Consider the following 13,278-nt stretch of genomic DNA (forward strand, 5'->3'; position numbering starts at 1 on the left):
GAAAATAGGGGCATTTCTCACTCCCCCCCCCACAACTGACCCTCCTCAATCCCCCTCCATTTTTTTTGTCCCCTATCAGAAGAGGATTTCCTGTCAGAAGAAGGGTGAGCACGCGCGCACACACACACACACACACCACTGTCCTTTGGTAGATTTACAAAAAGAAAAACACACACCAATGATATATTTTTTAGAATATCAAGACTCCTTGTACTCTGTTCTGCTCCCCCTTTCTTCCAGCCCAGGACAACCCAGCCCTCTCCCTGCCCCTCAGAGCTGGTACATCATGTGGGGCTGGGCCTCAGTGGCAGCACTCTCCCCTCCTTGCCTGCTTTCCAGCAGCCACTACGAGCTGCCCAAGGGAGGAGGCTGGTAGCAGCGGCCAAAAAGAGGCTCCTCCTCCTCCCCAAGCTTGGCAGTGGCATGGGTAGCAGGGGAAATATTCCCAGGACATTTTGGGATCAGAGCAGAAGCCAGGATGGCTTTTGTAATTCTGGGCCTGTCCCTGATTAGTTGGATGTTCCAGTCAATTGGGAGTTAACTGTCAGTGAGAGGGAGGCAGTTTGGATTTTGATGGCTGAGGGACTGGTGGGGGAAAGTTGTGAGGAATAGCTGAGGGAAATAATTGAGGTATGGATATCAATACCGTTTGTTGAGCTTTTTTCAGTTTTGCCCAGAATTGTTGAGCTTTTTAGACACAATTGCACTGCCAACACAGGCTGCCATACATCTGGGTTTCCCCTGACATTTTCTGCATTCCTGTCCAGACACTACTGTCGACTGCGGTATTCCAGATATAACCAGGAAAATCCAGATTTATGGCAACCCTAGCTTTGGGGGTACAGAGACAGATTGTCTGCTGTAGCAGGACTGGGTTGTGGGATGGAGGTTTAGGGAATTTGGCTTGAGATGAAAGCCACTTAGAGGCTGCTGTCAGCAACAATGTCTCTTGAGTCTTCAGAAACTGTCAACAAGCACCTTTTAAGATCCCAGTGTATCAGTATTCCCTTATGTACATGGTATCCCTTTAATAAACCAGCAATCTTCATCCTGTCTATTTTATGCCTATGCCTGAAATTCATGTTGCTACGTTTTGAAAGCATTCTGAGTTGATGGCAGTGGAAAGTTAAAGAAGTACAGAGACATGAATCTGTGTTTATACAAAATGAGCCAGAGGGAACCTAGAATCCCAGGTAGATAACTCTCAGGTAGATACTGAAGCTTAGATCTATATAGAAACACCACCCTCTGATCTGGAAGCCCTCTTCCCAAATCCTTGGTGTGGGAGGACTCTTTGTCATTAATCACAAATTAATCCTGGCTTAAGCTTCCTTAAAAATCAAGTTCATAAATGCATAAACACAATGTTCAGCACACCTCCTTCACTTACTCTCATTTTGAACAGACTGTTGATGTACATTTACAGTACCCATCTAGCCTACTTTTCCCACTGAATAGTGTCACTAAAGCAGTGTTTGTAAGTATCCACTAGTTGCTTTTACTGTGTGAGAGAATTTGACTTTATAAATTCCATAGTTAACAGTGCCACCTACATCTCAAAACCTTGCAACTGATGTTCACATCATTGAACCAACTAGCAAAGACACCTCTGAATCAACTTGTTTTTTCTGCGACTTGAGTACTCTTGTGCAGATCCCATCCATATTTCACAGCACTGGCTAACATGCAAGGATGAAGGTGCATACCTTCAAACAATGGTCCCATGTGACAATATTCTTTGTGGGTGCTCTCTTATTCAGTCATTCCTTACACATATATGTTAAATTCTAGCTGTCCAGCCCTAAAGACGGTTCCAGATAAGGAAATTTTTAAGTGTTTGGCTGCTAATACATGTATAAAGTTTGTGCTCCCTGTCCTCCCCCCCCTCACAAATGCATGTACTTACTTCATTAAAGAAATGGAATAAGTACCTTTTTCCAACCATTGTCCTTTATCCAGTGCTTTTTTTCTATTAAAAAATGTTTAAGGGTACTCTCATTTTCCTACTCATATTGAAATACTGTCCCTCAATGAGGCTAAACTTAGATTCACAAAATGTTTAGGGGTGTGCGTACCCCTGTGTACCCCCAGAAAAAAATCACTGCCTTTATCTAATCCATGATCAGTGCCTGGATGTAATCATGGGCTAGATAAGGGCTAATCAACTGCAACTGAATATTGACAATACAGACACACCCTATGAATCAGCGCTTCCCAGGTAGAGGAATTGGGTTGCATACTTGCCCTGTATGGCATTGCACTCTTTCCAAAGGAGCAAGTGTATGGTTCGGTGGTGTTCCACTATCACTAGAGACCCAGGTGACTTCAGTGGCTTGGAGTGCCCATTGCTAACTGGCTGGTGTGACAACTATGACTGTTCCTAGACAGGGGTAGCCTTGCTGTAGGGGTCCATGCATCAATAACCTCCCAATTAGACTACTGTACGTGGGGCTATCCTTGTGCCTGGAATGGTTTATGTACTACAAAATATGATCCATCAAAGTCAGTTGGATTTACTTCAAAGCATATGAATTTAAAATCGGGCCACTGGGTCTTGTAAACTTGTATAACCATATGCTGGACTGATCTAAAATTAATTTAAAAATCCATTCATATACTACAAAGAGAAGATAACATCTATTGATAATACACAATGGCTGTGTATACCCTTATACATTGTTGTGGGCATCCTTCTGACATCTCAAAAGACAATGGTGTGCACCTCCAGTGAAGTCAAACTGCTGCATTAGCAGCACCAAAGCGACGTCCCCAGGGTGCAAGCCTGGGCAGTGTGCATGGAGGTCCTGGGCTGGCCAGGAAATAGCATCCCCATCCCCTTGGCCTTGCTGATGGGGTCCAAAAGAAAGCAGTGAAATATATTTGGTGCCACCTTGGCTGAGGGAGTTGCCAGAAAGAGGCGTACAAGACATCAGCTAACCACTTTAGCAATCCACTCCAAATTTGAGTAGGGCTTACTCCTTAGCCTTTTCTTATCCTGAAGATGTCCTGCAAGATAGCAGAGGTTTAGGGCCAGAGTTTTCCTTCTCCTAGATGGGCTACCTTCCCAGGTTGACGAGTCCCATCTGCGCCTCACTTCCCTCTACAGCACATGCAGAAACTGCCATCTTGACCAGTGGACCCACTCTGGGTCTTGTCTGCTCAATCCACTGGAGCCTGTCTGCATGCAGGGGAAGCTCCTAACTCCCCAAGGGTTTGAGACCCATCGACTACCCTCGCCTAGTTTAGCCATCCAGTCGAATCCATTTCCCAGTGTGTGGCCACTGTCACACGCTGAAAGCTCCTAGGAGCCACAGCTGAGATCTGAGTGCAGGGTGCAGGGTGGGGACCAAAGGTGGACAAACTACCCCAGAAGGAGAATGACATATACCCCTCCCCTAACACCCCATACACCCCATTAAACATTAAGCATAGATTAGCTTGAGGTGTGAAGCAGGCCAGTTTAAACATCTTAAATAGTGTACTAGTAGTAGTAGTAGTAGTAACAACAACAACAACAACAACAACAACAACAACAACAACAACAGAACTATTCCGTATACAGTCGTACCTTGGGTTACGACCACCTCAGTTTGCGAACAATTCGGGTTACGAACTGCGCAACCCCGGAAGTGTTTTCGCCCTGCGCGTGTGCGCAGAAGCGGTGCGCGCGGTCTGCGCATGCGCAAAGTGCAAAAATCGCAAAATAGCGCCTTGCGCATGCGCAAAATGGTGCTTCGGGTCGCGTTCGGGTTACAAACTTTTCGGGTTACGAACTGCGATCCGGAACGGATCGTATTCGTAACCCGAGGTATTACTGTACAGTCCTTAACTACCAACATGAATTTGATGAAAACTGCGGGAGGCAATGAGGTCAAACTTAGATTCACAAAATGTTTAGGGGTATGTGTACCCCTGAGTCCCCCCCCCAAAAAACCACGGGTTGTATAGTTAGGTGGATTATTCCCTGAGACAAAAAGATGAATTGGAGGAAATCTTACTGGTACCTTTGGTCACTTTTCCAACAATGGAAAACTACAGCGTATTACCCATGTGTCAAATCTGAAATTAATTTTTGAAATTTTACAAGCTAAACCAAACGGCAGGCAGAGTGACATTTATAGAGCAGAGCCAACTCAACTAAATGGAAATGGGGGCAGTGGCAGAGCTTCATGCTCCGGCACCGGGGGGCGGGCGGAGAGCAGACGGGGGCGTGGCATGGCATGCGTCAAGGGTTATGGCGCACCGCCCGCAGAGGCGTGGCATGATGGCACCCCACCGGGATCACGCTGCCGGGGCATAAATGTCATTTTGGAAACATTTGTAGGGTTTCAAACTATATTCTTTAAAAAAAATCACGTATTACTTTAAAGGGTTAAATTGGACTGTTAATTTCAGACTTCTTATGCACCATAATATTTTCAGGTTTGAAGTTACATATTTAAAAAATAGTCAGCTGCAGCATAAGAGCATCAGAAAGCTCACTGATCCATCCTTATAATGTTTACACTGCAAAATATAAATGGCAAGCATGTTTTCTCTATATTAGAAGATAATATTTTCATAGTAATGGAAATATCAGCCAATGTTAAGTGCCGACCCACTTGTTTTATTTTTACTATTTCCACCATTTAACACTGCAAAATCACGGCAGGATCATTGCACTGAGCATGAAAAGATGATGTATTTGTTATTAGATAAAAGCATTAAAAATGGAACTTGTTGAAAATTCTATATCTATTGTATTTGCAAACTTCTAGAGAAAGGTTTGATCCACACTTAATCTTACTTAAAGTACAAGTGTTGAAATCTACCCTAAGTATAACTCCAGTCTAATATGTTCACACATGCATAATATGCAACATGACTGAAATCTTTTTTAAAATATCTATACTCAAATGTGCATTTAATAACTTTATTGAGTCACAGTTTCCCAGAGTATGCACCATTGAACATAGTGGAACTTACTTCTGAATAAACATCCATAGCATTGTGCAGTTAAGCATATTGACACACAAAATCATTACATAGATCCGCAGAATTAACAATCTCACCTATCCACAATCAAAGAGTCATTTAAAATTATTTGCACCTTAATGGACTGAACTGTCAAGGCATAGGTAACATAGTACACAAAACTAAAGTTAAAAATATAAATTATCGCTTCTTGCAGTTTTTAAAAGTCAAGCGGGTTTGCCAAAGGATCTGTTCGTCTGACTCTGTATTGATACCAAAGCTGATCCAGCTGGGAATACAAAACATCAAACCATCATTAGGATTTTATTTCTCCAATATGTGCTGAATGAGGTGAGAAACTTGTGAAGCAATAACTTTCCACAGGAATCAGAACTGTATAATAAATGTGATAAGTCTGGGATTTTATCAGATTTATATTAGTGTAACCCATCCCCAAAGATAACACATAGATAGAACTATGCGTTTACTGTTAGATCTTCAGTAGGTATGAATCAAAGTATCCTGGGAAATCAATGGAGTTTGACAATTCATGATCTGTCTCTTCGCCTGTGGCAGTTAGATAAACTAGACCTGTACATCCAGATTACAGCCTTGAAGTCCTCCAGTTAGATATCATCACCTGTTTTCATCCTTGGTTCAATCACAAACCTTCTAAAATGGGACTTGACTTGATGACCTGACAGAATTAGGGGAAATAATATATTTTATTTTCAGAGTACAGACCTTGTTTCCTTGTTATGACAACACTGTTTGCCCTGCAGTTTTCTCTGCATATCATGCCTGAATAAAAGCAGATACAGTATACGATTATGGAGAGGAATGCTAGAAAACTGGTCACACTACTCAGGATTTCTGTGGGTTATCTGTAGGAGGTTTAGTAGCGCGGTCATACCCCATTTATATATCGCTCTGATGCCTTCAGTTTTATATTTTTATATTTTTATGTAACCCTCTGATGCCCTCAGTTTTATATTTTTATATTTTTATGTATCCCTCTGATGCCTTCAGTTTTATATGTTTATCTTTGTATTGAGAAATGTTTTTTTTGTTGTTGTTGTTTCTGACTATCGGTCGAATAAAGTATATTGATTGATTACTCAGGATTTCTTTCTCAGATTGTGAGAGTACTTTAACTTAATAACCAGCAGCTCACAACCACTGGCAGGTAGAAAACCATATATATATATATATATATATATATATATATATATATATATAGGATGATGAGTAAGTTAGAAAAGTAACGGTTATAATTACAAATGTAATAAAACAAATGTAAGAGCTGAAATAAGGAGAAATGAAAAATGAAATTTTTGAAAGTGAAAACATAGAAACCATGTGAGCTAAAAAGAAAGCAGTGACAAACATTCCAGAAAAGTGGTTAACAATTTAGAAAAATAACAATGTGAAAAAAGAATTTAAAATACATAAAAGTTTTGCACAGAGTAATCGATATAAATAAAAGTTTAAAGTAAAATCGAAATGTTTTATTAAAAGAAAAAGGGTTACAATATGGCCACAGCAAAAATAGGAACAAAATATACAGACTGGGGGAAAAAACCCACCAAGATGTCAACACCCTCAATTCAGCTAGTTCATTCGTTATTCAAAAGTTATCAGAAGTTTGAGAGAGGGATACAGCTGCTTGTCAAATTGGCAGTGGAGAAGACCTTTGACTGAGGCACTGGTCCTCTTGTCTCCTATCATAGACAATAAATTATGTTTTAAATTAAAGCATTGGCACTGACTCTCTGTTACTGGTATCAGATTCTTTCCTCTGATCCAGCTCCATAGCTAAATAACTTGAACTTTCTGAACCAGATTGTGGCAATAGCAAGTCGGGTCTCATTCTCAAACTTATACGTGACAGATTTGAGCTAATTCTCTTTCTCTTCCAACTTGTGACTGTGCTGGAGGCGTCAATCTTGTAATGTCAGCACTAGATGACCTAATCGTCTACATCTATGATTCTGAAATGCAGCAGCTGTACAGCAGTTTGTTGTAAACAGGTTCATTGTCTCCATTCTGTTCCCAGTAGACAACAGTCTCTTTCCCAAAACCATTGCAGTAACAAACTCTTAATTGGCACCTATGCTAGCAGTCTCAAAGAAAGCAAAGGGCAGTTCATTAGGTCCAGCAGTTCTCTACCAATGGCAATTGAAGCTCTAGGCAAGCAAAAAGCCCTTGATGATCTTTTGTCTACTTTGTACATCTTTGATCCTGGCCCTCTCAAGCCCACCCCAACACACTTTTTTTTGTTGCCATTGCTACAACATGGATCAGTTGTGGTAATTTGCACTCAGCTGCAAATTGAATGGGACAATGCTGGCAAACAGGAATCCTGGATATAATCCTAATTGTATGATGCAGAAGGAAGGAAAAAATAGAGCATCAAAGTAGGCGCCCCAATAGCCATTTTTGAAAAGATATGGAATCTCAAATCTTTCCCCTCTTACCCACAGCATATTTAGACACATTAGCAAGCAATAAAAAGCAAAGCCTAATTACTTTAGAGGGGCACAGGTGGCACTGTGGGTTAAACCACAGAGCCTAGGGCTTGCCGATCAGAAGGTCGGTGGTTCGAATCCCCGCAACGGGGTGAGCTCCCATTGCTCGGTCCCAGCTCTTGCCAACCTAGCAGTTCGAAAGCATGTCAAAGTGCAAGTAGATAAATAGGGACCACTACAGCGGGAAGGTAAACGGCGTTTCCGTGTGCTGCTCTGGTTCGCCAGAAGCGGCTTTGTCATGCTGGCCACATGACCTGGAAGCTGTAAGCCGGTTCCCTCGGCCAATAATGTGAGATGAGCGCGCAACCCCAGAGTCAGTCATGACTGGACCTAATGGTCAGGGGTCCGCATACCTTTTTAATTACTTTAGGACAGGTTACCTGAAGGACCATTCTCTCCAGTATGAACCAACCCGCCTATTAAAAAGTTCAGGAGAAGCTCTCTTCTGCATTCTACCCACATCAGATGTGGATTTGGTATAGATGCTAGAGAGAAGCTTCTCTGTGGCTGTGCACAGGCTCTGCCATTTCTGTCCCTCTTTGATGGCAGTCTACTTACATGATCAGACATGATTTCAGCAGGCCTTTGGCCTGTTGAGTTAAATAATCTGTACCCTGCTGCACTGACTTCACCCCCAAAGGCACACTCTTCCATTGCTTCCTGAGATGGACGGATGCCAACCACGATCATGCTGCATTGACTACTGGCTTTCATTCTTAACTGGCTAGTGTTTTGTGTGTGAGTGAGTGAAGCTGTAATTTCATCGTTTTATTATTGCTAGTCACCTTGGGCATTTAGCATGGAAAATCTGAGTATGGTTTTTCATAGTTAATGCAATCGATATTGGTATAAATTGATATATATTGCTATATTGCTAATGAAGATGTTATTGGGAACTTTGGTGGTCCTTCTCTAACACATGTTGTCAGGAACTCTGAAGCTAGACACCCCTCACATATCTGATATGATTTATACAGTGTGCACTATGCATCATATGTATGTGAGGCTTTAAGAAGTAGTTTCTGGTGGATGTTTAAAAGTAAAGTTTGTCAAACAAAGTCCTGCCAGTGTTCTGGTTGCAGGTTGATACTGGCTAGAGCACCCTGCTCCACAAGTGACTGATCCACCTGTTTATAATTTGAATTTAAGTTTTTACTTTCCCACTTTTCTACACTCAGTATCCAAAGCAGCTAAGAAGACAAATGCAAACAATGCAAACAACTGTCCAAGGTTAAAATATTATATAAAACAAATTAAAGTAGCGGGAGCCAAAACTGGATGCTAAACTGGGGAATGAGCATAACTTAGTGATAGAGCACATGCTCTGCATGCAAAATGTCCCAAGTTGAATCCTTGGCATCTCCAAGTTGGACTGGGATAGACCTCTCTGAGGACAATGTAGTTTCAAAGCTTTGGCACGGCGGGGTGCATATCCACACTTTGCCCTGTGTTTTCTTTCACTTGTTACAGGGCAAATTAGTACCACCACAAGTATTGTCCAGGATTCTGGGTCCTCATGCCACACCTCAGTCCATACTTTTTCAAGGAGGCAACCCTAAAAACATGCAATATCCCCTTCTTACCTGAGTACACAGTGCACACTGCTAGTGTGCTCTTTCAACTGCTCCTATTGACCTGGAGGCAGAGGAGGAAGAGCTGAACAGCATGTACTCCATCAGGGGAAGAAGAGCTCAGAATGCTGCCCAGCTTGGAGATAATGTTTTGGGTCTCCAAATGGGTGCTAGCTCTTGAAAAGTTGAAGGCCATCAGTTGTAACTCAAACTCATAACAAACCATCAATACAGTGGTACCTCAGTTTATGAACACAATTGGTTCCAGAAGTTTGTTCATAAACTGAAGCGTTCATAAACTGAAGCGAACTTTCCCATTGAAAGTAATGGAAAGTGGATTAATCTGCTACAGACGGTCCACGGAGTACTTAAACTGAAGCATTCATAAACTGAAGCGAACTTTCCCATTGAAAGTAATGGAAAGTTGATTAATCCGTTCCAGACAGGTCCGCGGAGTACTTAACCTGAAGCGTACTTAACCCGAAGTATGGGTGTAATTGGTTCCGGAAGTCTGTTCGTAAACTGAAGTGTTCATAAACTGAAGCGAACTTTCCCATTGAAAGTAATGGAAAGTGAATTAATCCGTTCCAGATGGGTCCACAGTGTTCGTAAACCGAAAATTCATAAACCAAGGTGTTCATAAACCGAGGTTCCACTGTATTAGCAAATGCTGTTTGCAATGGCGGGTGCTGTCCATTGGGACTGGTGGGGCATAAGGCAGCAAGTCAACAATGAGTGCAGTCAAAGCCACTAACTGATGCAACCACAACCAATGACAGGCGGGGCCAACTTAGTCTAATTTTGTCCCCATTCTCCTCCCTATTGAGTTGTACAAGGGTAACACTAAGACTAAAAATGAGGAAGCTGGCAAAGAGTTCCACACACTGGGCTGACTGTAAGAGAAAGCAGGCAGGTGGGGCTGGCTGAGGGCAGCCTGAGATTGCTAGACCAGCCTCCACTGTTTATCTCTTTGAACACATTGTCTACACAGTGTGAAAATACTGCATCTTTTGAATGACCCACACCTGCCACCCAAAAAAATACTTTAGACCCTGGGCAGGTGGCACTAAGCAGGTGGTGTATGCAATGGCAAAGAAAGACACCACTTTCACAAGGAAATAATTAAATATTTTCAACAGATGGTGTTGAAAGTTGGTAACTTTGTGGTATCTGAATGATACCACATTAGGCCAGCTTCAGAAGTCTCTTTTAGATAAAGCAATACAGATATTTATTCAAACAAACAAAAAATGAAGCTGATTAAATAAATAAAGGGGTCTGTTTTTAAGTAGGCAGTTAAATAACCAGCAGCATTACTGTTAATATAACGTGCAACTTAGCTTGTCAATGTGATATGTTCGCTTAAAAAATATTGGCCCAAATACTGTTTTATTAGTTTACCCAAGCTGCATTGGTGATAAGTAAATGTAAGAAAATGTTCTACCAAAGTAATTTTAAGTAGTGCACAAGAAAGGGCTTCATAGGGCTGTTTCATCTGATTTTGCACTGGAGCACTCAGTTGATCTTATTACAAGATGCATAGCAGCAAAGTTTACCTTTTCTCTGTTATCCTACAAGAAACTTCCAGTAGAGGGAGTTGGACATTTCTACTGAAATTTCTTTGAGGGAGTTTTCCTGTCACTGCGATGAAGATCCAGAGATCAGCAAGGGAATGGGTGTGGAAGTGTAATGCTTTTCTGAATGCCATTTAAACACAGTGTCACAAGATAAAACACATGCAAGGTAAGCCATATATACTCCAACCTACAGCTTGCTTTAAATGTTTTGCAGTCTATCAACAACCCAGTCCTCTGCATGTTTACTTGGGAGTATGCCTAATTCTCTTCTGTGAGGCTTATTTCCTAAGTAACTGCATGAGATTGTGACATAAGGCAAATGGATGCATTAACCACTGCATTGTGGGAGCCAGTTCCTTGCAATTTCCTCCACACCACTTTGTTAATGTTTTGATCCAGGAACCAGAGTAGGTCAATAGCATGATTCTTTAACACCTAATCATCAATGAGATCAATGGATGTTTGAAGGGCTAACTGATCTAAACCCTGGACCAGCACATTACAGGGATTAAGGACTGTGGAAGTGAATGAGTGGAATACTCTGTATGGGAAGAGAGCAAATCCTTTGTACAGAAGGGGAGGGTGTAACAGTGCTCATCTCTCCCCTAGGGACCTGTAATTTCCTTGAGCTAGCATTACTACTTTTAACTTGCCACACAGTCTTTGCTGATATTTAATCCTTATTTCATGTATAGACTTGACTGAAGCAAGGGGGGGAGTCACAAGTGGGACACAATGTGCTTCTTTATTAGGGACAAGTCCAGTGTTAATGGGGCATCCGTATGCTGGGTGAGGGCATCAATATGGTCCAGGACCCTGTGATTCTTACCTCTTGGAATGATGCATTGAATAAAATGAGTGGCTGACAGCTGTACATCCTGGTCTATGAACAAACCCCACCTGCCCAAGTGCTTACCCCTGCTTCAAACCCTATACACTATAAAGAAATGCTGCCCAGCCACACACCCTGAAGTTCTGGAAGAAGCCACCTACATAGCCTTTGCCCTAAAGCCTGTCTCCACACTCAGGACCACTTTAGCACCCTAAGGTTCCATTGGTCTCCGTTTGCCTAGTGTCAGTGGCAGATTGGGGGCTCTCAAATTTCAGTACATTGCTAAAATTTGGCACCCCCGCCTTTCCCACTCTTTTCTACAGCATTGTTGTGGCTCCCCATGCAGCACAGCACCCAGTGTGGCCAAACTGGTTGCACTACCCTAAAACTGCCTCTACTAGTGTGACCATGTGGCTTTACTTTATAGATGACAGTTCTCTGGCTGAAGGAGTCGTCTGTTTGAAGGGGTGTCTGGTACAACTCTAGTTTAAAGATAAAGAACCATAAGCAGAGCAGGGGCCTTGAAGTTGTCCATCAACAGTTAACACCTGGACAGCAGAGTGAGCAGGCACATAGGTCATAGTCTTCCCTACAATGGTGAAATGCAATGTAATTCTATTCAAATCATAAAAATATATGCAAACATTACACGAATCTGTGTTTTTCAGGTGAATCTACTTCCCTAGCTTGTCCCCTCGATTACTCATAGGGGGATGTGTTCTTTTTGGCTAAGCATATTGAAAACATCTCCCTGTTGGCTGATGTGATTATGACATCAATGGCCTGTTCTTCCAGATACTGTTTATCACACTACAGCTATTGAACTGGGTTTTCACACTCCTGCCTTCATTGATTGCTGTCACCTGGCAGGCCCCCAAGTCTTTGTCATCAGCAAGAGAAAGTTACAATGCTTATGTGGAGGGAAGATGGGAAAATACTTTCTTAGGGACCCTGATGGAGGCTGAGTTTTGTTTTCTGTTTTTTTTTAGCCTTTCCTCCTTTTGCTGTGGTCCCAAGCCAGAACTGGCCTCCCGCACCTGCTCCTTGCATTGGATGAAAAGCTCCGTTTTTACCCATGGAAGCATTCCTTTCAATGTAAATTGATTTAGAGGACCCAATCCAGATTGGGATTATAGCAGGAGGGCAAAGGATTAAAGCTGCCAGCTCTTCCAGAATCCCGGGGTGGCTTCCCCCAACCTCTCACACCTGCAATTTACGTGTGTTTTTTTTTGGGGGGGGGGCTAATTCATGCAGTTATTGGTTCTTTGAAAAGTGGAATGCCTAGTTTGACTTTCAGATGGATTTTTGCTGTCTCTCTCCTTTTGCTGGGATACTAACTGGGACGTAACATAGGGGACACAACTCACATGTGCTTAAGGAGCTGCACTGGTTTCCAAACAATTTCTAAGAACAATTCATAGTCCTTATACTTATCTTTAAAGTTCTATGTGGCTTAGGACCTGGTTACCTGAAGGACAGGGCAGCCCACCCATGAAGCAACGTAGGGAAACTGCCTCTGGTGGCAAGATCCCCAGGGGCAGCAGATCCAGCCTCCAAGGAATGCATTGCTTGCTTGCTTCCTTGCTGCTGCTGCTGCTGCTGCTGCTGCTGCTGCAGTGGCACCAATGACTGCAGTGTGTTCCTTGGAGCCGGATCTGCCTCCTCCTCAGCAGCCCCCAGTTCCACTTCAACAGTTGCCTCTCAGTGAATAGGAGGTGCTGCTAGTCTCCTCCCACATATGGAGAGGAAATAGTAGGGACTGCCCTCTGTGGTCCCAGCTGACTGGCACTGTCTTCATGTTCTGCTTTCAGGAGGGA

General features: G+C 42.6%; 1 protein-coding gene across 2 annotated transcripts in view; it reads right to left on the reverse strand.

Moving 5' to 3' along the window:
- NOL4 (nucleolar protein 4) overlaps positions 1-13,278 on the reverse strand; it is a 130,908-nt gene that overhangs the window by 94,243 nt on the left and 23,387 nt on the right. The window lies entirely within an intron of this gene.

This window comes from Zootoca vivipara, chromosome 8 (genome assembly GCF_965207765.1).
Source record: "Zootoca vivipara chromosome 8, rZooViv2.hap1.1, whole genome shotgun sequence".
Lineage (NCBI taxonomy): Eukaryota > Metazoa > Chordata > Lepidosauria > Squamata > Lacertidae > Zootoca > Zootoca vivipara.